This window comes from Lithobates pipiens, unplaced genomic scaffold, assembly GCF_037356315.1.
Source record: "Lithobates pipiens isolate NorthernLeopardFrog02 unplaced genomic scaffold, aLitPip1_a1.2 Scaffold_8, whole genome shotgun sequence".
In the NCBI taxonomy this organism is placed as follows: Eukaryota; Metazoa; Chordata; class Amphibia; order Anura; family Ranidae; genus Lithobates; species Lithobates pipiens.
In genome coordinates this window covers 59983253-60004560 of record NW_027507903.1, presented here as the reverse complement: position 1 = coordinate 60004560, position 21308 = coordinate 59983253, and the positions used below count along the sequence as shown (strand labels likewise).

The 21308-nt window shown below is 43.0% G+C and overlaps 1 protein-coding gene across 2 annotated transcripts in view; it reads right to left on the bottom strand.

Annotated features, from left to right (window-relative positions):
• The window catches only part of PDE8A (phosphodiesterase 8A), a 448334-nt gene that overhangs the window by 301139 nt on the left and 125887 nt on the right, over positions 1-21308 (bottom strand). The gene's annotated exons all lie outside the window — the stretch shown is intronic.

Genomic DNA, 21308 nt, shown 5'->3' with positions numbered 1-21308 from the left:
AGACCAATAATCGGCGCGCAAAGCCGGGGTAGGAGGGGCTCGGGCACGGAGGGGAGTTTGAATGGCTTGTGGTACCTGTGTGCGCTGCCAGCCTGTCAGTGATCTGTATCCAATCCGCTTCACTCACTGATAAACACTGCCTATGGTGCCAGCCTCTCAGTGATCTGTATACCATCCGCTTCACTCACTGATAGACACGGCCTATGGTGCCAGCTTGTCAGTGATCTGTATAGAATCCGCTTCACTCACTGATAGACACGGCCTATGGTGCCAGCCTGTCAGTGATCTGTATAGAATCCGCTTCACTCACTGATAGACACGGCCTATGGTGCCAGCCTGTCAGTGATCTGTATACCATCCGCTTCACTCACTGATAGACACGGCCTATGGTGCCAGCTTGTCAGTGATCTGTATAGAATCCGCTTCACTCACTGATAGACACGGCCTATGGTGCCAGCTTGTCAGTGATCTGTATAGAATCCGCTTCACTCACTGATAGACACGGCCTATGGTGCCAGCCTGTCAGTGATCTGTATAGAATCCGCTTCACTCACTGATAGACACGGCCTATGGTGCCAGCCTGTCAGTGATCTGTATAGAATCCGCTTCACTCACTGATAAACACAGCCTATGGTGCCAGCCTCTCAGTGATCTGTATACCACCCGCTTCACTCACTGATAGACACGGCCTATGGTGCCAGCCTGTCAGTGATCTGTATAGAATCCGCTTCACTCACTGATAAACACAGCCTATGGTGCCAGCCTCTCAGTGATCTGTATACCACCCGCTTCACTCACTGATAGACACGACCTATGGTGCCAGCCTGTCAGTGATCTGTATAGAATCCGCTTCACTCACTGATAGACACGGCCTATGGTGCCAGCCTGTCAGTGATCTGTATAGAATCCGCTTCACTCACTGATGGACACGGCCTATGATGCCAGCCTGTCAGTGATCTGTATACCATCCGCTTCACTCACTCATAGACACGGCCTATGGTGCCAGCCTGTCAGTGATCTGTATAGAATCTGCTTCACTCACTGATAAACACGGCCTATGGTGCCAGCCTGTCAGTGATCTGTATAGAATCCGCTTCACTCACTGATAGACACGGCCTATGGTGCCAGCCTGTCAGTGATCTGCAGGGCCAGATTAAGAGCATCATGGGCCTGGTGCTGAAGATTTTGATGGGCCTTTTAATGAAAATAAATAAAATTAAAAAATGCGCAAGAGAACCCATGTGAATGAGCTCTTCATTTTTTTAATTATTTATTACATTTTTGAATTATTTTCTTCATTTATTATTATTTGTTGGAGTTTTTTTATTTTTTAAATGTTTTTTTTACTTTTTTTTTTACTTTTAATACTTTTTCGGGATAATGGAGCAGTGGAAGGTGTCAGTACTGCATACACATGGGGGGCCCAGAGCAGGGGGAATCTAATGGACAGTCTGGGGTGATCAGTATGGGGGAAAGCGCAATTACAGGCACTGATCTCCCTCTAGAGGAGGTGGAGTGGCTTTCAGCTGCTTCATGGAGAGCCATAGAGGGAGGCTGTCATGGTGATGGTGCTTGTGATTGCCCGCCGCACCAATCACCCCCAACTTTCAGATTCCCCCTGCTGCAGGAGGTACGAGGAATGTCTCATGCAGTGCAGTAGTCAAACGGTCAGTCCGTCCCTGCTGGGCCTATATTAAGGTAGGGGCCTGGAGCTGCAGCTCCAATAGCCCCTACATTAATCCAGCCCTGGTGATCTGTATAGAATCCGCTTTACTCACTGATGGACACGGCCTATGGTGCCAGCCTGTCAGTGATCTGTATACCATCCGCTTCACTCACTCATAGACACGGCCAATGGTGCCAGCCTGTCAGTGATCTGTATCCAATCCGCTTCACTCACTGATAAACCGGCCTCTCAGTGATCTGTATACCATCCGCTTCACTCACTGATAGACACGGCCTATGGTGCCAGCCTGTCAGTGATCTGTATAGAATCCGCTTCACTCACTGATAGACACGGCCTATGGTGCCAGCCTGTCAGTGATCTGTATCCCATCTGCTTCACTCACTGATAGACACGGCCTATGGTGCCAGCCTGTCAGTGATCTGTATCCAATCCGCTTCACTCACTGATAGACACAGCCTATGGTGCCAGCCTGTCAGTGATCTGTATCCCATCCGCTTCACTCACTGATAGGCACGGCCTATGATGCCAGCCTGTCAGTGATCTGATTTAGACCAAGGAGGGCTTAGGGCACTTCCTGTTCAGTGGGTCGCTCATACACAGGAATGGATTCTGGCACCTGTGTGCAGTCAGTGAGGAGGCATTCCTCACATTAATCAGCTTCACTGGCTGCCATGGGTGCTGGTGACTGTATTCTGTCAGTGAAGAGGTAGACCCACATATCCCACAAAAATCAGCTTCACTGACTGGCAAACATGTACCCCACATTACACAGCTTCACTGACTGAGCTATGTGGGTTCTGGTATCTGTGTACACTGTCTGTGAGGAGGTTGATCCATGTACCTTGCAAAAATCAGCTTCACTGGCTGACAAGGAGATATGGTTTCTGGTACCTGAGTGTCCTACCAGTGCAGTCTGTCAGTGAGAAGTCATCTGCATGTACCTAGGGCCAGATTGGGACCCGGGCACTTCCTGTTCTGTGGGTCCTTCATACACAGTATATACAAATCACATCACTAAATATATCGATCGAAGTTTCTTTATTGCATGTGACTGGAACTGACAAGTTATACATATAGTACATAGAAGTTCTATAGATGAAGAAGATACATGTAAATACAGTACATGCCAGCAAATTTGCGGGTACATTTTTACCTACATAGCTATGCCGCTATACATAGATAGCTATGCCACTCTATGGATAACAATACAATTGGTTTAACCTGAAACAATATACTAGAGAAAAAACCTTTACAGAATAATGCAGGCTAAATATTACTTCCTAAGTGAAATTTTAATGATAGAAACACTTTTTTTAGTATTATATTTTGGTGTAGAGCGGGTCTGGGGCAATTGCTCCTTTGGCACTGCTTGCACCCCAGATTAATCAACTTTACTGACTTAGGCTTCATCTACACAGGAGTACTAAAGCGTGGCAAGCAGGCCCATTCAATTCAGTTGGTACATAGCTGCTGCTCCCAATCTGACATCCTTGCTGGTGAAGGTCCCCGAACTAACACTATCTGCATTCGAGGGCATGCACCGACACCCGCGCAGCTGTACAATTCACTTTGCAAGAGAATTATCTTTTAGCTTAGTAAATGAGGTAAACTGTGTTGACAATCATCCAGTCACATGCAAGCAAAAATACACTTTTTAAAACTTTCTTTGTACACAATTGGATATTGTTTGTAGAGTACATATTTAGCACATTTCATAAGCTAAGTGAAAATTCCTTTGTAATGTAAACTTGTTCTACTCCATAGGCAGATGCAGGGGTGTGCATGGGCACACCCTAATCACTCTGTGCTTTTGCCCAGGCCTCCCCCCCATGTTGCTCCCCCTGCAGTGCTGTTCGCCTCCCTCCTCTCCCCTCGGCTTCTGCGTGGCAAATATATCTATGGGAGGCTGTATGCACCACCGGGGTGTCTGGTTGGTCTGGGGGGAGCAGAAATTTATATTGAACGGCCTTGGGCACAAATGTGCAAGAGGCCTTGTAGGTTTTCCCCAAAAATTTCACTTTTGCTGGACAGCTTGGCCTACACATGGTTGGGGAGAATAATAGAAACTAGAATATGCATTTCCTGGAGAAAATGCGTGGGAATGCTGAATAGCATCAGAACTGCCCCATCATATTCCTCTATTATAAATCAGTACATGGTGTGTCTGTGCTCTCCCCCACCACCCATCACTGTGTATAAGAAGCTTTGGTAACCATGGAAACAAAACAGACAACAAAAGCCTGGATGCCCTAAATTTTATGACATTTTCTGAAATGATTACTAAACTTAAACAGTTTTTTCACAAAAACTGTAAAAGATATCAAACTGAAAAGATATAACCAGATAGCTGAATATTTTGTGAACATTTTAAAGTTTGTTTGGTGTCTGTAGGTGAAAGTATGAAGGAGCTGAAGCTTTTGGTAGCAGAAGAAGATTTTAAGAATTTTAAGCATGCTCTCATTGACTTCAATGTTAAAAAAAGTGTTAAAAAGCTTAATATTTTAAAAAGTATAAATAGTAGAAAAAAAGTTGAAGAAGTCCCATCATCAGCTGAAAGAGCTGAACATTTTTAAAAGTGGAATGGCTTTAATAGCTGAAATTATGCAGAAGTTACGCAGAGGCAAAAAATGAACTGAATAATAATAATAAAAAGATTAATAAATTAAAAAAAAAAGAATAACAATAGTGGGACTGCTAAAGCATCCCCACTAATAAAGGCTAAATAGCTAAAAAAAAAAAAGTCATATTCTGCATACTATCATTCACAGTCACAACCCTACAGAGTTATTAAAATTCTGTATATTTTTCAAAACAGTCATTCTTAAACAGGTTCTAATGATAATCATCTTTATGATATATTGATAAGAACATCTTTGGTTATCACAGTCATGACTGAAGAAACCCAACCATGAGTTATAGGGCTGGATTTAAACATCTCATGCTGCCAGCACCCCTGAGCAGTGGCAGCCCACAGCCTCCCCAGCCAGCCAACCAGGCTACCCCCCCCCCCCAGCTAGCTAGCCAACCAACCACCCCCCGCCCCCCCCCCCTGGTGCTCGTGCACTCGATTGATCACCATTTCCTCCACATCACTCGATCGCCACATCTCTCACCTGTCAAGCCCTCTGCCAGCCCTGTACTTACCCCATCCAGGTCACGGCTTCGACAGCTCCTCCCCCCCCACGTCTCCTCCCTAGTCCCAGCGGTTGCTTCTCCTCCAGGGCCAATCAGGACTTAGGACTCGTGGCCAATTGGGTCTTAGGACAATCGGATCTCATGACCCGTATCCTGACTGCCCGAGAGGAGAAACAGGAGGACATTAATGAATATATATGCGAATATTAATTCGCTAATGTCACACAACTGGGTGGGCTCTGAACGCAGTGCTCTAATCATGTGCTTTGAAAAAAAAAAAAACATTGGAATCCATGTGTCTTTTGCTCTGCATGTAGATTACTGGCCAGGCAAATGGATTAGGGGGCGGCACCCCTTCGCCCTGCATGAGAGGCTGCCACTGCCCCTGAACAAGGTTCACGCTCCCTTGCCAGCTAAATGATGCTTTCTGGCCTAAAGTGGGATACACACTATATGAAAACCAGGGAATAATCATCCAATTTTCCTTGTTGTTTTGCTTTTTTTTGTTGTTGTTGTTTATTGTTTCTGATCATGCGCAGTCTTTCTTTTCTGATTTTTCTTGTACAAAAATCATAAGAAAACGATACACACTAAACGAAAATCGTTCATTCTGTTCCCGTAACGAAAACATTTTTGGAGTTTGTACCTTCGGGAATTTTCATACCTAAAGCCAGAATCGGCTGTCGAAAGTCGTGTACACACTATACGAAAATCGTAAGAGAGTTCCTCTGAAGAAAAAGTTTGCCCAATTTTCTTATAGTAGTGTGTATGAACCTCAAAACCAGTCATGGGGCTAGCACAGCCCTGCTCAGTAAACAGCCTTAGTGATGTAGCTAATGTCAAAATAGTAAGGGGGTTTAATTAAAAATAACTTTGTTAAAACCCAACTAAAGAATAGTTCCCTATGAATACATTTTTGCAAGTAAATATATAAAAATATAGTGAAAACACCTGGATAATCTCAAGTAAAAAAACACAAAAATCACATGCAAACGTACAAACATTACCACAAGTTGTCAATGTGTACAACAAATATATTGCTAAAATAATGAAATACTTTGAAAATACTTATTTTGCGTATTCAGTTTTAATGCTATTTATCTGCTCTATTGATTTAGGATCAAGGCTTTTTCAACTGTAAAAGACAAGATCAGGCTTTTCCACAGATCTATCAAAGAACGGGTGGCCAGGGATGGTTGGTGAGCAAGTGTCACCTGGATTACAAGGCAAATCAGGGCACACTAATGCACTAATAAGTACACTGGCTGTGAGTAAATGTACACCAATAGAATGTAACATCATTTATATTTAATCTGCTCTCTGTTCCATAAGCGTTTTTAATGTTTTATGGTCAAATTTAAATAGAAGTATGGCCAAAGCTTTTTTTTTTTTTGCTATACCTCTCTTGTGGATCACGGGTGCACTTATCTCTGCACTCCGGTGACCCAGAATCAGCCGACAACGGAATTAAGCCTGCTGTCAGCTGACATCACATAGCCAATCTAAGCTCTGGAAGGATCCTGACAATGATGTTGGGATCCCGGCAGATGCCTGAGCGCTGGAGGGGCAGAGCAGAGAGCGGTGACTGACATTAAGGCCTCATGCACACTGGAAGTTAAAATAACGTTATAAGAATGGCAGTAGCTTTGCAGTGAGTTTTTCAACTTTTTTCCGGTTTTTACAAAGTTTTTTAGCGTTTATTGGCGTTTTTCCGCATTTTTTAAGAAAACATTTTTTTTGAACATTTATCGACGTTTACATTTATCAGCATTAGAGCATTTTTACAGCTGAAAAACATCTCTTAGAACCAACTCGTTTTTTGTTTTTTTTTGACTGCTCAAATGTCACTGCCCAAAACTTCTGATAACAGCCTATGTGTGCACGGACACATAGGATAACAAGATGGAGAGTTTAATGACTGTAGAAAAAAAACGTACACTGCTAAAAACAGCTGCTGTAAAAATGTCCAAAAACGTCCAGTGTGCATGAGGCCTTACAGACCGGACCGAGAGATCAGTGGTCTTGTAATCGCTCAGTTCTTGGGTTTAGAGACGGTGCGGAACAGCTGCAGTATCAGATCCATGCTGCAGCCAAATAGATGGGTATATATCTATATGTTTATTTTTTTTATTTATTTTTTGTTTCCCACATTTCTTATTTAAAATGTCTCAGCAAAATAATAAAAAAAAAATATTAAGCAACATTCCTTTTATGCTTTTCCTTCCGTGTCACTTTAAAAATACTGCAAGTACAGAAAAATACCCATTGGTCCTTCTAGAAATCCAGTAAACTCCTAACACCCCCTTTTATGTTATGGTGATGAGGAGAGGAGGGGAGATGTTCTACAGTGCAGCAGCAGATAGCTAAGCAGGGCTGAAAACGTTGCTTGAAATTTTAGTGTGGTAGAGGCACTGTGTTGTCAGCTTAGACTGGTAATTGGGAGAATACTGGATTTCTGGCAGTTCACATTACTATGAATTGAAACAACTTTCCAACATTTAAAGTGGTTGTAAACCCATAAAAAAAAAAAAACTGCAAGACAAAGGCATAATAAGCTAGTATGCATCGCTTGCTAGCACATTATGAAATACTTACCTTAGATCGAAGCTATTGCATCGGTCCTCGTACACTGATGTGACCGGTGACATGTCTCCCGGAGTTATTTCCGGGTTCACGGGCTCTGGCGCTGTGATTGGCCAGAGCTGCAATGACGTTATAAGGCTTACCTGTAGGTACTGTAAATATCTCCTAAACTGTATCACTCTTGAGCTGCCGGTCACGGCACAGGCCCTTTAGAAATGGCACAATCAAGCCCTTTCTTCAGTGCACATGTGCCGATGATGTTGAGGAAAATGTATATGGTAAATATTTCCCAAACCGTGCAGGTATAGGAGATATTTACAGTACCTACAGGTAAGCCTTATTATAGGCTTACCCATAGGTACAAGTGGTGTAACAGGGTTTACAACCACTTTAAGGGAATGTATACTGGTTTTGCATATATTTTCTTTATTAATTAATCTTTTAGGACTCAAAAAATATAGATATTTGTTTAGTCAGGTAAATATGAAGTATTACATACTCATTTTTTATATTCATCCAGCAAGTGGAGGTGTATTTGTTTATTTTTAGCTGTTGATTCTTACCTGCTTTGTTATAGGAAGCCTGTTTACAGGGTTCAATAGCTCAAGCTAATATTTACAACTTGCTTGAATACATTGGAGCTGATTTACTAAAGGAAAATAGACTGTTCGCTTTGCAATGCAACTTTCTCAGAGCTTAGTGAATGAGGTGATGCTCTGCTGACTTCCACCATCCAATCATGTACAAGTGAAAAATGCTGTTGTTTTTTTTTTTTTAGCTTCCTTGAAGGGTATTGGGTATTTTTTACAAAATGAAATTTCAACACAGTCACTAAGTTCTGGGGGAAATTTCCATACAAAGTGCAGCTGCCCTTGCAAAGTGAACAGCCTATTAGCCTTTAGTAAATCAACCCTATAGTGTAGTTCTTGTCAAAGTTTAATTCAGAAATATGGGTGTTGATTTATTAGGGGGGTAGAGCATGTTTACTTTTCAAACTGAATTTTCACTTTGCAAGGGAATTCTCATTTATCTTCATGAATGTGATGAAATTTCACTCGACAAATATCTAATCAAATGCAAAGAAACATATAAAAAAACCTGTATTTTGCACAAGGTTGCAAAATAGAAGTCATCAGAGCTTCAGCTCATTCCCTAACCTAAGGGAAACTTCCCTTGCAAAGTGAAATTTACATTTTCTAAACGAACAATCTATATTGTCTTTAGTAAATCAATCCCACAACGTCCAAAAGAAAATACATCTGCTGTGCTTTCTCTTAAAAATGTATTTTGCTCTAGAAATCCGGCCTCATTGATGCAATATGTACTAAATGTTTATTTGTAAAACTAAGAAAAAAACAGAACAAGCCCTAAGGCTCGTTACACTTGCTTCAAAATGTGGCTTTGGACACACTTTTTTAAAGTAATCTGAATGCCAATCAAAGCCCCATCACTAAATAAAATGATAAGCTTACAGTCCTGTATACATGTTGTGCTCGCTTTGCTTAAAAATATGATACCCCATATCGCTTTTTCGGAGCTTCAAAGCGGCTTCAAAGCCTCCTTAGAAGTCTATGACAATGCTCGCTTACAGCACCTGCCGCTTTTAAGAGGCTTTTTTTCAGCTTTGTTTTGCAGGTATTGCAAGTATGAGAGATCCCAGGATGCACTGGTAAACCAACAAGCAAACCAGAAAGAAATCATTAGCAGTCACTTCCGGTTCATGTGTATATTCTGGGAGAGTCTGGTGCAGACCTCATATCTGGTGTACAGTGTGGAGAAGCAGAAAAGTGAGCAGGGTCCAGCCTGGAGTGGAGCAACTAGCAGACGCACACGTGGTTTGCAACATGGGAATGCTATAGCGGAATGTAAGCGGAGAGCCAGAGAAAGAGGACTGAGCGGTGTAGCATTAGTATAGCTGGGGGTTCGGAGCAAGAAAAACTAGAAATGTCACACATGGTGTAAAGTGTGGGAGCAATATAGCGGGAGGTGAGCAGGGATCAGAGAGAGAGGAGGATCAGCAAACCAGAGGATCAGCAGAGCTGAAGAGTAACTACTGAGTGGGGGATCAGCAGAGCTGGGAGTTACTACTGAGCGGGGGATCAGCAGAGCTGAAGACTTACTACTGAGCGGGGGATCAGCAGAGCTGAAGCGTTACTACTGAGTGGGGGATCAGCAGAGCTGAAGAGTTACTACTGAGTGGGGGATCAGCAGAGCTGAAGAGTTACTACTGAGTGGGGGATCAGCAGAGCTGGGAGTTACTATTGAGTGGGGGATCAGCAGAGCTGGGAGTTACTATTGAGTAAGGGATCAGCAGAGCTGGGAGTTACTATTGAGTGGGGGATCAGCAGAGCTGGGAGTTACTATTGAGTGGGGGATCAGCAGAGCTTGGAGTTACTATTGAGTAAGGGATCAGCAGAGCTGGGAGTTACTATTGAGTGAGGGATCAGCAGAGCTGGGAGTTACTATTGAGTGGGGGATCAGCAGAGCTGGGAGTTACTATTGAGTAAGGGATCAGCAGAGCTGGGAGTTACTATTGAGTGGGGGATCAGCAGAGCTGGGAGTTACTATTGAGTGGAGGATCAGCAGAGCTGGGAGTTACTATTGAGTGGGGGATCAGCAGAGCTGGGAGTTACTATTGAGTGGGGGATCAGCAGAGCTGGGAGTTACTATTGAGTGGGGGATCAGCAGAGCTGGGAGTTACTATTGAGTGGGGAATTGCAGAGCTGAAGAGTTACTACTGAGTGGGGGATCAGCAGAGCTGGGAGTTACTATTGAGTGGGGGATCAGCAGAGCTGGGAGTTACTATTGAGTGGGGGATCAGCAGAGCTGGGAGTTACGACTGAGTGGGAGATCAGCAGAGCTGGGGGTACTACTGAACAAGAGTACTAATAAGCTGGGAATCTGCTGAATGAGGGCACCAATGAGCTGGGAATCTGCTGAACAGGGGTATTAATGATCTGCTGAACAGGGGTACTAATGATCTGCTGAACAGGGGTACTAATGATCTGCTGAACAGGGGTACTAATGATCTACTGAACAGGGGTACTAATGATCTGCTGAACAGGGGTACTAATGATCTACTGAACAGGGGTACTAATGATCTGCTGAACAGGGGTACTAATGATCTGCTGAACAGGGGTACTAATGAACTGGGGGCTCTACTGGGCCCCTTTCAAACAAAATCAGCACACACGGGGCTTCATTAACGCTTCAAAAAAGTATCACGGAAGCAACATCAATGCATCACAGAAGCATAACCAAAGCATCCAACGCACATGAAAAAGGCATTTTGAAGGCGCTTTAATGTGAGTCGCAGCAAGTGTAAATGAGCCCTTGATATCAGCCACAAGCTCTGACATGCAGCGCTGCGCTATGCTGCATCAGTTCAGCAATCAGTACAGAACAATCAGCTTTAAAAAAAAGTCCTGCACGTAATTAGTTACACATTAGTTAAACAAGATGCGCTCATCTTTAATGGCCAAGTCTTTCAGTGATCATTGTTTCATTATTTGATCATTTGAGTATTTCTGATGATAATCTTTTGCACATTCTGTATTCCGATGAACAATAACAAGTCACATTTTCTTGCGGCCCGAGATGTACGAAACAGCTGGAAAAAGTTACCAGCCTAGAAAATTTAAGGCATTTGAATGGTTGTATTAATTGTGCAAGCACAAAATAATGGCAAAATTGTCCTTTCATTAACATGTGTCTGCAAATAATTGGGGAGCAAACATACATAAGACCTAAAATATGTTTAAAAAATGTGTGTCAGAAAAGGAGATCCGCCGTAAAAGACTTGCTATTGTATACTGCGACCTAAAGCTCTTTGGAGTATTATTAGTTACAGTATCTATCTTTTCGAATGAATGATAACTTTGCATTTACCAAACTTTAAAATAAATAATAAATGTTATAAACCAGTAAAGCCGCCATAAAATTAGGTTCACTTTTAAAATGCCTTTTAATATGTCTTGACCAGCCATTCTCATCGAGGGTGAATCCTAGGGTTCCTCCAGAGGTTTCTAGAGGTTCCTTGACCTGTGGCTGATTGACCTCCAATTTGAAGGTGCCTACATAATTCTTGGGCCAACGCCACTTGGCAAAGCTAACAGCATGACATCAACATAAGGGGAATTTTATCCATAGTCCGTTATTGACTATGAGTTCATCTAACCTTGATTATGCTGTAATGCTGGGCAAATGCACATCACTCCAATTCTATTAACATCTTCATGCCAAGCGCATGCGGTCTCTTGGTGGCTGGGCCTCGGCACAGGGCAGCCGATAGAGCCGTGCCGAGAGCGAGCGCCCTGCGCCCCCTGCATTAGGTAGCTTTCCAATAATGTGACCGCCAAGGCAAGCAATCATGGCGGTTACATGACAATAAGCCCCGCCTCCCAGAATTTGAAACCTCTTTAAAAGGCCGGCTTTGCGCTGGCTCTAAGGGGTTAAATAATTGTTTTGTTATCAAATCTTGTGTTCTTTTTATGGCTCTCTCTTTTTTTTTTCTCCTCTCCCACCTCTTTCCTCTCCCCTATAATACGAATCTTCCTACAGCTATTTTTTGATATGTAATGTATTTTCCATTTCATGTTTTCACTAATTTCTGTACAGTATATAGAAATGATTCATATAATGTTTATATGCATTAATATATGTACTTTGTTACTTGTCAGCTATACAGGCACAACCCATTCTTAAAGCGGCATTCCACCGAAAAGTGGAACTTCTGCTCATTTGATTCCTCCCCCTCCGGTGCCACAATTGGCACCTTTCCGGGGAGGGGGGGTGCAGATACCTGCATTATACAGGTATCTGCACCCACTTCCAGGAATAAACTTGCGGGAGTCACGCCCCTTCCCGCACCCCCCCCCCCCCCGCTGTCTCCTGGGAAACACACAGGTCCCAGGAGATAGCGGGGACCACTTACGACGTGCAGCGCAACTCGCGCATGCACACTAGGGAACCGGGAAGTGAAGCCGCAACGCTTCATTTGCTGATTCCCTCAATGAGAATGGCGGCGGCAGCAGCCGAGATCCGAACGATTGCTCAGCTTTGGGTGTGGACATCGCTGGACCCTGGGACAGGTAAGTGTCCATTTATTAAAAGTCAGCAGCTGCAGTATTTGTAGCTGCTGGCTTTTAATATTTTTTTTTTTAGGTGGACTCCCTCTTTAAGTACACAATGGGTTTAATTTACTAAAGCTGAAAAGTGCACCAGCTTTAGGAAATAAACCCCATTGCATACTTAAAAGTGGGGTGTGCCTGTACTGTCATAATGAAGAAGCTCTTTTTGGGTGAAACATGTCAATCCATCTGTTCTTTCTCATGCTTGTTGTATTGTAAATCTCATGTTGGTACTGCAGTTAATGACAAAAGTTTTTATTACTTTCTTTTTTCAAATATGTAAATATAATTATTATTTTATTGATGTTCTCTTTTTTAAGTTATATTTTGGCACACTAAAACCCCCATGTTACCGGCCTTTTACAGGACATGGTGGGAACCCATCTTTTCTCCATTTGCTATCAAATCTAGTAACTAATATTCAAATCAAATCAAATCTAATAATTAATAATTTTTCAATACCATTTCAATGGCTTTTGACTGAAATTAATAAAAAAAGGCTGGTTGAATTGAAAAATACCAATAGTTCCCATGCCAGTTTTGTATTATATTGGACAATCAATCAATTTTGAAAGAATTGCTTTGAATTAATTTTTTATTTTTTTTGGTATACAGTATATTGACATGGAAAACAATCTAATTGGTGCAGGCAAATGTACTATTTGTATTGCATCCTCCAAACTAAGAACATGTGTGTGATTGTAGCAGGTGTTTATACTGGCAAAGCATACAAATATAGGTGTACTAAACAGTAGAAAATGTATTTGATCCCCAAATAATAAAACTGGCAAGTCTTACAAGAAAAAAATGCATAACCGTACCTTGGTTTTCCTGTTACAATTGGCAAAGAAAACATTCATAGTCAGCTAGTTTCTTTATTTGTAACCGTGTGCATTCTGGTTTATGCTGTATGTAGTCTCACAAGCATAGAAATCAAACACTGAGAAATAAACTCTTGTGCATTATTCTCATGGCCCAAGACTCAACTTTTGTTTCAGTGAAGTGAGGCCGGAATAATCATATTCCAAAAACAGAATTGAGACATCACAGGGTCCAGTATTGGCATCTCATATCCATGCAAGACAAATGAATGGGGTTGATTTCCTAAAACTGGAGAGTGCAAAATCTGGTCCATCTCCGCATAGAAACCAATCAGCTTCCACAAAGTGGGGAGAGAAAAAAAAGGTTAGTACTCAGGGCCGTCTTTAAGGCAGGGCAAAAGAGGCAGCTGCCCTGGGCCCTGTCATTGTTGTGGGGCCCAAAACAGCTGCCTCATACTTGCCAACTATCCAGGTTTAAATTCCCTTGTCCCTTGAAGTTTTATTCCTGTGATGTGTCCCGATATCTCAGTGTGAAGTGCTGCTACTAATGCTGCCCAGCTCTGGCTTATTGTTGTGTGCAGATGACTCACCTGCAGACCCTGTATTTACATGTAAATAACCGGCATTAGTATGTAAATAGCGGCGACAATACTAAGTAAATAGCTGCGGCTGGCGGCATTGATATGTAAATAAAGGCGGCATTCCTATGTATATCATGCTCCCCTGCTGTGAGGAAGCGATGTGCTGTAACCTCTAGCAACTAATCAGTGAGCTCTAATGTGTGCTGTAACCTCTAGCAACTAGTCAGCAAGCAGTAATGAAATGCTGTAACTGCTGGAAACCAATCGCAATTGCTACCTGATCTGATACAGAAAACACATTTTAAGTCAAGCTGCTATTTATTGTATGTCTCAGAGTAGGTGGAGAGGGAAATTGCATGGGGGGGGGGGCCCAAGAAAAATTTTGCCCAGGGTCCAATCTATATTAAAGACGGCCCTGTTAGTACTGTATATACCGCTAGGAATGGGGACTTAAACTGCTCTGTGCAATAGACATGGGCGCCGTCCAAAAATTTGTTTTGTTTCGTTCCGTACGAAAAAAAAATCGTATTTCTTAATTCGTGTATGAAATTCAATTCGGATTCGTACAAAATACGAATTTTCGTTAGATTCGTAAACTTTTCGTTAAAATAACTAAAGTTCGTTATGATGAATTTATCATCCTCGGTTTTTAACCTTTAGTTTCGTTAACTTTTCGTAAAAATAACAAAAGTTTGTTATGATGAATTTATCATTATGAGGGGTTCCCACCATCCCTGCGCTGTGCCGACTTCATCTGATTGGGGAACAAAACACCAGTCATGTTTCTGGTAATTTTGATCCAAAATGTCATATTTTGTATGAAATTCGTAAGCATAGAAATTCCCATAGGGTTTCCACCATCCCTATGCTGAGTTCCCAGGTCTGTACACCTGCTGTGTGTCCATTATGAAGGGTTCCCACCATCCCTGTGCTGGGTTCCCGGGTCTGAGTGTACACCCGCTGTGCCCATTATGAGGTGTTCCCACTATCCCTGTGCTGTGCTGACTTCCTCTGATTGGTGAACAAAACACCAGTCATGTTTCTGTCAGTTTGGATCCGAAATTCGTTAACGAAATTTCGTATTTCGTATGAAATCCGTAAGCATAGAAATTCACCCGCTGTGCCTATTATGAGGGGTTCCCACCATCCCTGTGCTGACTTCCTGGGTTTTTAAACTTTAATTTTGTTAACTTTTCGTTAAAATAGCAAAAGTTCATTATGATGAATTTATCATTATGAGGGGCTCCCACCATCCCTGTGCTGATTTCCTGGGTTTTTAACATTTAGTTTCGTTAACTTTTCGTAAAAATAACGAAAGTTCGTTATGATGAATTTATCATTATGAGGGGTTCCCACCATCCCTGTGCTGTGCTGACTTCCTCTGATTGGTGAACAAAACACCAGTCATGTTTCTGTTAATTTGGATTCGAAATTCGTTAACGAAATTTCGTATTTCGTATGAAATTCGTAAGCATATAAATTCCCATAGAGTTCCCACCATCCCTGTGCTGACTTCCTGGGGTTTTAACTTTTAGGTTCTAAATATATATATATATTAAAAAAAACCCTAATTGAAACTTTTAATCCTAATTTTAACCCCTAATATTAACCCTATAACCCTAAACCCTAACTGTAATATTAACCCCCTAACCCTAACCCCTAACTTAATAAATAAATAAATAATAAAAAGTACCCATAACCCTTATCTTTAACCCCTAACCCTTGACCCCCTACAAAAAAAAAGTAAAAAAATAAATAAATAAATAATAAATAAAAGTGGATTAAAAAGCTGAAAAACATAGCAACAAACAATGATATTTTTCTCTATTGGCTGATTAAAAAACGCTTTAAAAATGCTGTACACAAACGCTCAAAAGCAGGAATACAAACGCTCAAAAATATGATCAGGTGTGAATGCAGCCTCAGACCTTTCACCATTTTTGTTGCCTGTCTCTGGACTCGTTCTCTCGTATCTCTTATCAATATCTCCCCCTTAGTGATACATACTAGAAATATTTTTGCTTTTCCTACTGCATGTCCACACTCAGTGGCACCCGTGTGCGGCCCCCTCTCTCCATGCCACCCCCTATATGCAATGGACAGAGTTATGCATAGCATGACTCTATCCACGGCCACCGTGGCCACCCCCTATTCATTACAGCGGCCAGTTTTTTTTTGGAAGAACCTGATTAGAACCAGAGGCTTTAACAGACTTCAAAATAGGGTGGACTCTGGTCGCAGAGAATGTGCTCTGATCCCACCCAGGCGTGTTACAACAGCAAATTAATATTCACTGTTGAAACGCTGATCCTCAATCCGGCTAATTAGAAGCAGGTGTGAGACCCATTTTCCGATTGGCCGAAAAGAGAAGACTCCCGATTGGCCGCCAAGGAGGAGGAAGGAAACGGAAGCCGCCGTGGAGAGCAGGAAAACAGGAGGCTGCCACCGCCGAGCAGGGGAAGCCACCGGTGATGGGGTAAGTGCTAAGTGCTACTGACCATGGCACACTATTGGCCCCCCCCCCCCCCCCCCCACCTGCTGCTACTGTCCACATTGTTCATTTTATCAAAATGTGAAGTGTAAGCGCTAAACTTGTGCTAATATAATATTCAGAGAAGTTTTAAAGTATAACATATACAAAAGTGAACAATATACGTGCCCAAAACAACAAAAATATATATATATATAAATGACACAAAAAGTGTCAATGTGACTGTGAGTTGTATTATAAACCCATGTATAAAAATAGCATCCTAAAAAAAAAAAAAAGTATTTGTTTATAAACAATCAAGTCCATATATTAGTGATCATAGATATACGGATATCTCAACAGTAGTGGTAACAACAGCAAATCCAAATAACCTTTAGTTATATCACTTACAGTAAATATGCATGTCTCATACCTGAGGGAACGTTGAGGAAGCTTACAATCATTGTAATTGTCGGTGCTACGCCTACTACAGCGATAGCTGTGATCTTCCAGGTCTGGTGCGAGTGGCTACTCCCACTACACACCGAACACAGATAGTCGTCGTTTGGCACTGTCAACATTTATAGAACATATTTTTTTTTAATTGAATGTAAAATGTTTGGGAGCAGGAGCAATCATGTTAAGATCTCCACCTTGTCCAATCAGAGAACAGCTTGTATTCATTGAAAAAATATACAGGGCATACTATGACTAGCAGTAGTGCCGAGCAAACACAATGGTTTTGTACCAGGATCCTCTTCTTCTCAGGTCCTCCATGGGGGCACCCATTCATGCTCGATCCTGAGGCGGGCTGTTTGCGTCTATTCAGACACATAGCCCAGCTTGGCCCCACTCCGCTCTCTGCTCAAAGGTTTTGACTGATAGCAGCAGGAGCCAACAGCCAAAGCCTGTAAGAGCTGGGAGAGGGAGAACAGCTGCAGCAGACGTGCACAGCGCCGGACTGAGATCTCATTCAGATGAGTGTTTGGGGGCCTGGGGAGAAGTCACTGTTTACAGTTTTTTTACCTTAATGCAGAGAATGAACCACTTTATATCAAACCGATAAATCAAAACCGGTATGGGCAAAGCAAAGGTGTGCTTTAAACATATATTAATGCGAACAGTGCAGGACTTAAACAGTAAACTTGCAAGTATTATTTGAACCCATAGGGCTTTTTTTCAGGGGAACTTGGTGGAACTCAGTTCCACCACCTCTGGCTCAGACCCTTGGGGGGGGGGGGGGGGGGAGGCTGCTCACCACAATCACTTATAATCACAGAAGTCTGGTTTCTGTGTTTACAAGTGACAGCTCTGCACTCTGTATGTAACCCCCCCGAACTGCACTCTGTATGTAATGCAATCCTGGTATTTAATGCCCCTTTGAGACCCTCCTATTTTTCGTGAAATTTAACTGACCACACCCACTATTTGATGTGATATGGAGAGTGTGTGTGGATGGAGGGGTTTTCGGGGGTCGTCGGTTGAGTTACAGCACCTATTGTTTGAGAAAAAAAGCCCTGGGTAAGTCTATAATAAGTCTTACCTATAGGTACTGTAAATATCTCCTAAAGGTGTGCCTTTTAGAAGATATTTACTGTATATGCAGTCGATTACGTCATTGGCGCATGCGTTCTGAAGGAACGGCATTAAGGTGAAAAACCTTCTGTGCTGCAGCTCCCCCCTCCCCTTTTCTTACCTGAGCCCGATCTGATCCAGCAATGTACACAAGCTCCAGGCCTTTGTCTCTCTCCTCATTGGACAGATTGATAGCAGCGGGAGCCATTGGCTCCCGCTGCTGTCAATCAAATCTAGTGACACGGGGCGGGGCCATGTTCTGCTGTCTGTATCAATGGACGCAGCAGCGCGACTCAGGAACAAGCCGAGTCACTCCAAAGGAAAGTGACTTTCTGTGGAGGCACCCGATGAAGAGGAGGGGCCTGGAATGTCAACAGGGCACCCCAAAAGAAAAGGATCAGGGCTGCTCTGTGCAAAACAATTGCACAGAGCAGGTAAGTATAGGCATGTTTGTTACCTTTATAAAAAAAAAAAACAGGGTTTACAACCCCTTTAGAGGGGTTGGAAACCTCAGTCATGGAATCTGAGTAAAGTGCATACTGTATATCTACAGTGTTTACTTATCTCTCTTCAAAGCTCTAAGGTCATTTCTCTCTGGTGCTTTGTTCCTCTATTATCAGCATGAGTCATTTCTGAGAAGTTTTCCAGACACATGAGATAAATTTGTGCTGGGGGGGGGGGGGGGCTCAGAATGGAGCTTGCCTATTTACAACACAGTTCTTCTGCTGTTTAGAGGGGTGTGTGTTCCTTTAGTCCAATCAGCTCTCACACACTGTAACTGCAGTTTCTCCGCCCCCTCCTCTCTGGTCCTGACAGATAAACAGTGGCAACCCATCCATTAGGGGTGAACTGGCGCTGCCCCCTCTATCCATGCATCTGGCCCCTTGATCTAAATGCAGGACACCGGACCATGGATTCCAATGGGGAAGGTGTGTTTTTTTTAAAGCATGTGATTAAAGCCAGAGGCTCTAATAGGGTTCAAAAAAGGGGTGGGCTCAGGGTGCAGAGCACTGCACTCTGAACCTACCCAGTTGTGTGACAATAGCCTCACTGATCCTCCCCCCAGCCAATCAGGAAGCGGGTCTTGAAACCTGTCACCTGATTGGCTGAAGGAACAAGTGAACGTATTGGACGCCTAGAAGGAGGAGGGTGGAGATGCAAGGCGGAAGCGGCCATGATGCAGAAGAGGAGGAGAGGACACAGGAGCCACTGCCCTTCACGCGTAGGATTGCTGCCCACCCCCAAACCTAGATGGAGTAAGTGTCGGGCTGGATGACTGACCGTGGGAAATTTTGCAGGTGACCCGACCGCCGATCGACCAATCTACCTACCTAGAGCAAGTGGGGGACCGCCACTGCAGATGAAGAAAGATTTTTAACATGATCTGCCCTTTTGAAGGGGTGTAGGGAAGAGAAGACTGTAGATAAACAAGTAACAAGTAAAACTTATGTAGGAGGATTTGCTTCATCTCTGAAGCCGTTCTTCACTGGGTATATGTGAGGGTTTTACATCCACTTGTCAGAAGTGTCAGAAAAGAAAAAAGTACTGGAAATGTAAGCATGCTGCCCATAATAACGGATTCTTCTTTAATTTGCAGTCTATACTAGAAAATATTAAATTGAAATCATTTTGGCTTCTGGAAATGATGCAGATTTTTTTATTTTTATAAATCCTACCTACAGGCTATCTGGACAATTGTCTTGTCCTTGTTGACATCATGTGCAGAATGAGAGGAAGAAATAAAGGCTCAGCCTAATGGGTGTAACACATATCACGCTGGCTATTTTTAGTGGCACGCAGCACATGAAATATTATCCTTTGTAAAATACCTGTCAAACAAAAAGACCTGTCATGTCATTTGCAGCGGCGAAACGCACACCCGGGTGGTATTTCACAGTGAGTGGCGGGTTCATTTTCTGTGGAATGTGACTTATAGAAGTTTCACTTGCTCCATGTAATCCTCTTAGAGAAACTTTACTGATTCTAAAGTTTCAAAAACAACTGACTGCTCTTCTTCTGCTATACTTCCTCAGGGATTGTGCAGCAGAGGCCACACTCAAAAATGAATAAAATGAATTTGTATGAATTGTAACAGACAAGCAATCTACAAGAGCATCATAAAAATATAAGAGGTCATTAATCGTAGTATAACTAAAAGCAGACTCGTGCCTCTGACCACTCTTTGAAGATTCATACAGGATTCCCTTTACAAGAATTTGAATACACAAACTGATACACCAATATATATCACAGATCCTACTCTGCAGGAACTGGGTGTGCACAAAAGTCAGGAAATACACTATATTGCCAAAAGTACTGGGACGCCTGCCTTTATACACACACATGAACTTTTCTGGCATCCCAGTCTCAAAGCGGAGCTCCACCTTAAAAAAAAAGTATTAAAAGTCAGCAACTACAAATATTGCAGCTGCTGACTTTTAATAAATGGACACTTACCCTTTCAGGGTGCCCGCGATGTCGGCAGCAGTTGACGAGCCATTGCTTGTCTCTCAGCTGCCCCACAGCCATCCTCAGTCAGGGAATCAGGAAGTGAAGCTTTGCGGCTTCACTGTCCGGTTCCCTACTGCTCGTGCGCGAGTCGCTCTGCGCGTCTTTACTGGTCCCCATTGTGTTCTGGGAACTGTGTGTTTCCCAGATAACAACGGGGGGGGGGGGGGGGGGGTGGGAGTCTATGTAATTTCCTGTCCTGCCGCGCTGTCTGCTGAGACACACACGGGTCCCAGAGACAGCGCGGACAATTCATATTGCGCTGCGCGACTCGCGCATGCGCAGTAGGGAACCGGGAAGTGAAGCCGATTCACTTCACTTCCTGATTCCCTCACCTAGAATGGTGACTACAGCAGCCGAGAGCCGAGCGATCGATCGGCCTCGGCTGCCGGCATCACTGGACCCCGGGACAGGTGAGTGTCCATTTATTAAAAGTCAGCAGCTGTAGTATTTATAGCTGCTGGCTTTTAATATTTTTTTTTGTAGGTGGAATCCCTCTTTAAGCCCTGTACACACGATCTGACTTTCTGACGGGAAATGTTCGATGACAGGCTGTTGCTGGTAAATCCGATCGTGTGTATGCTCCATCGGATAATTGTTGTTGGATTTACCGCAGACAAATGTTGGCTAGCAGGTTTTCAAATCTTCCACGGGCAAATGTTTGTTGTCGGATTTTCCAAGCGTGTGTACACAAGTCTGTCGGACAAAAGTCCAAAGTACAAACACGCATGCTCGGAAGCAAGGACAAGCCAGAAGCGATCGGTCTTGTAAACTAGCGTTCGTAATGGAGAATTAACATTTGTGACGTGGCAAATTATG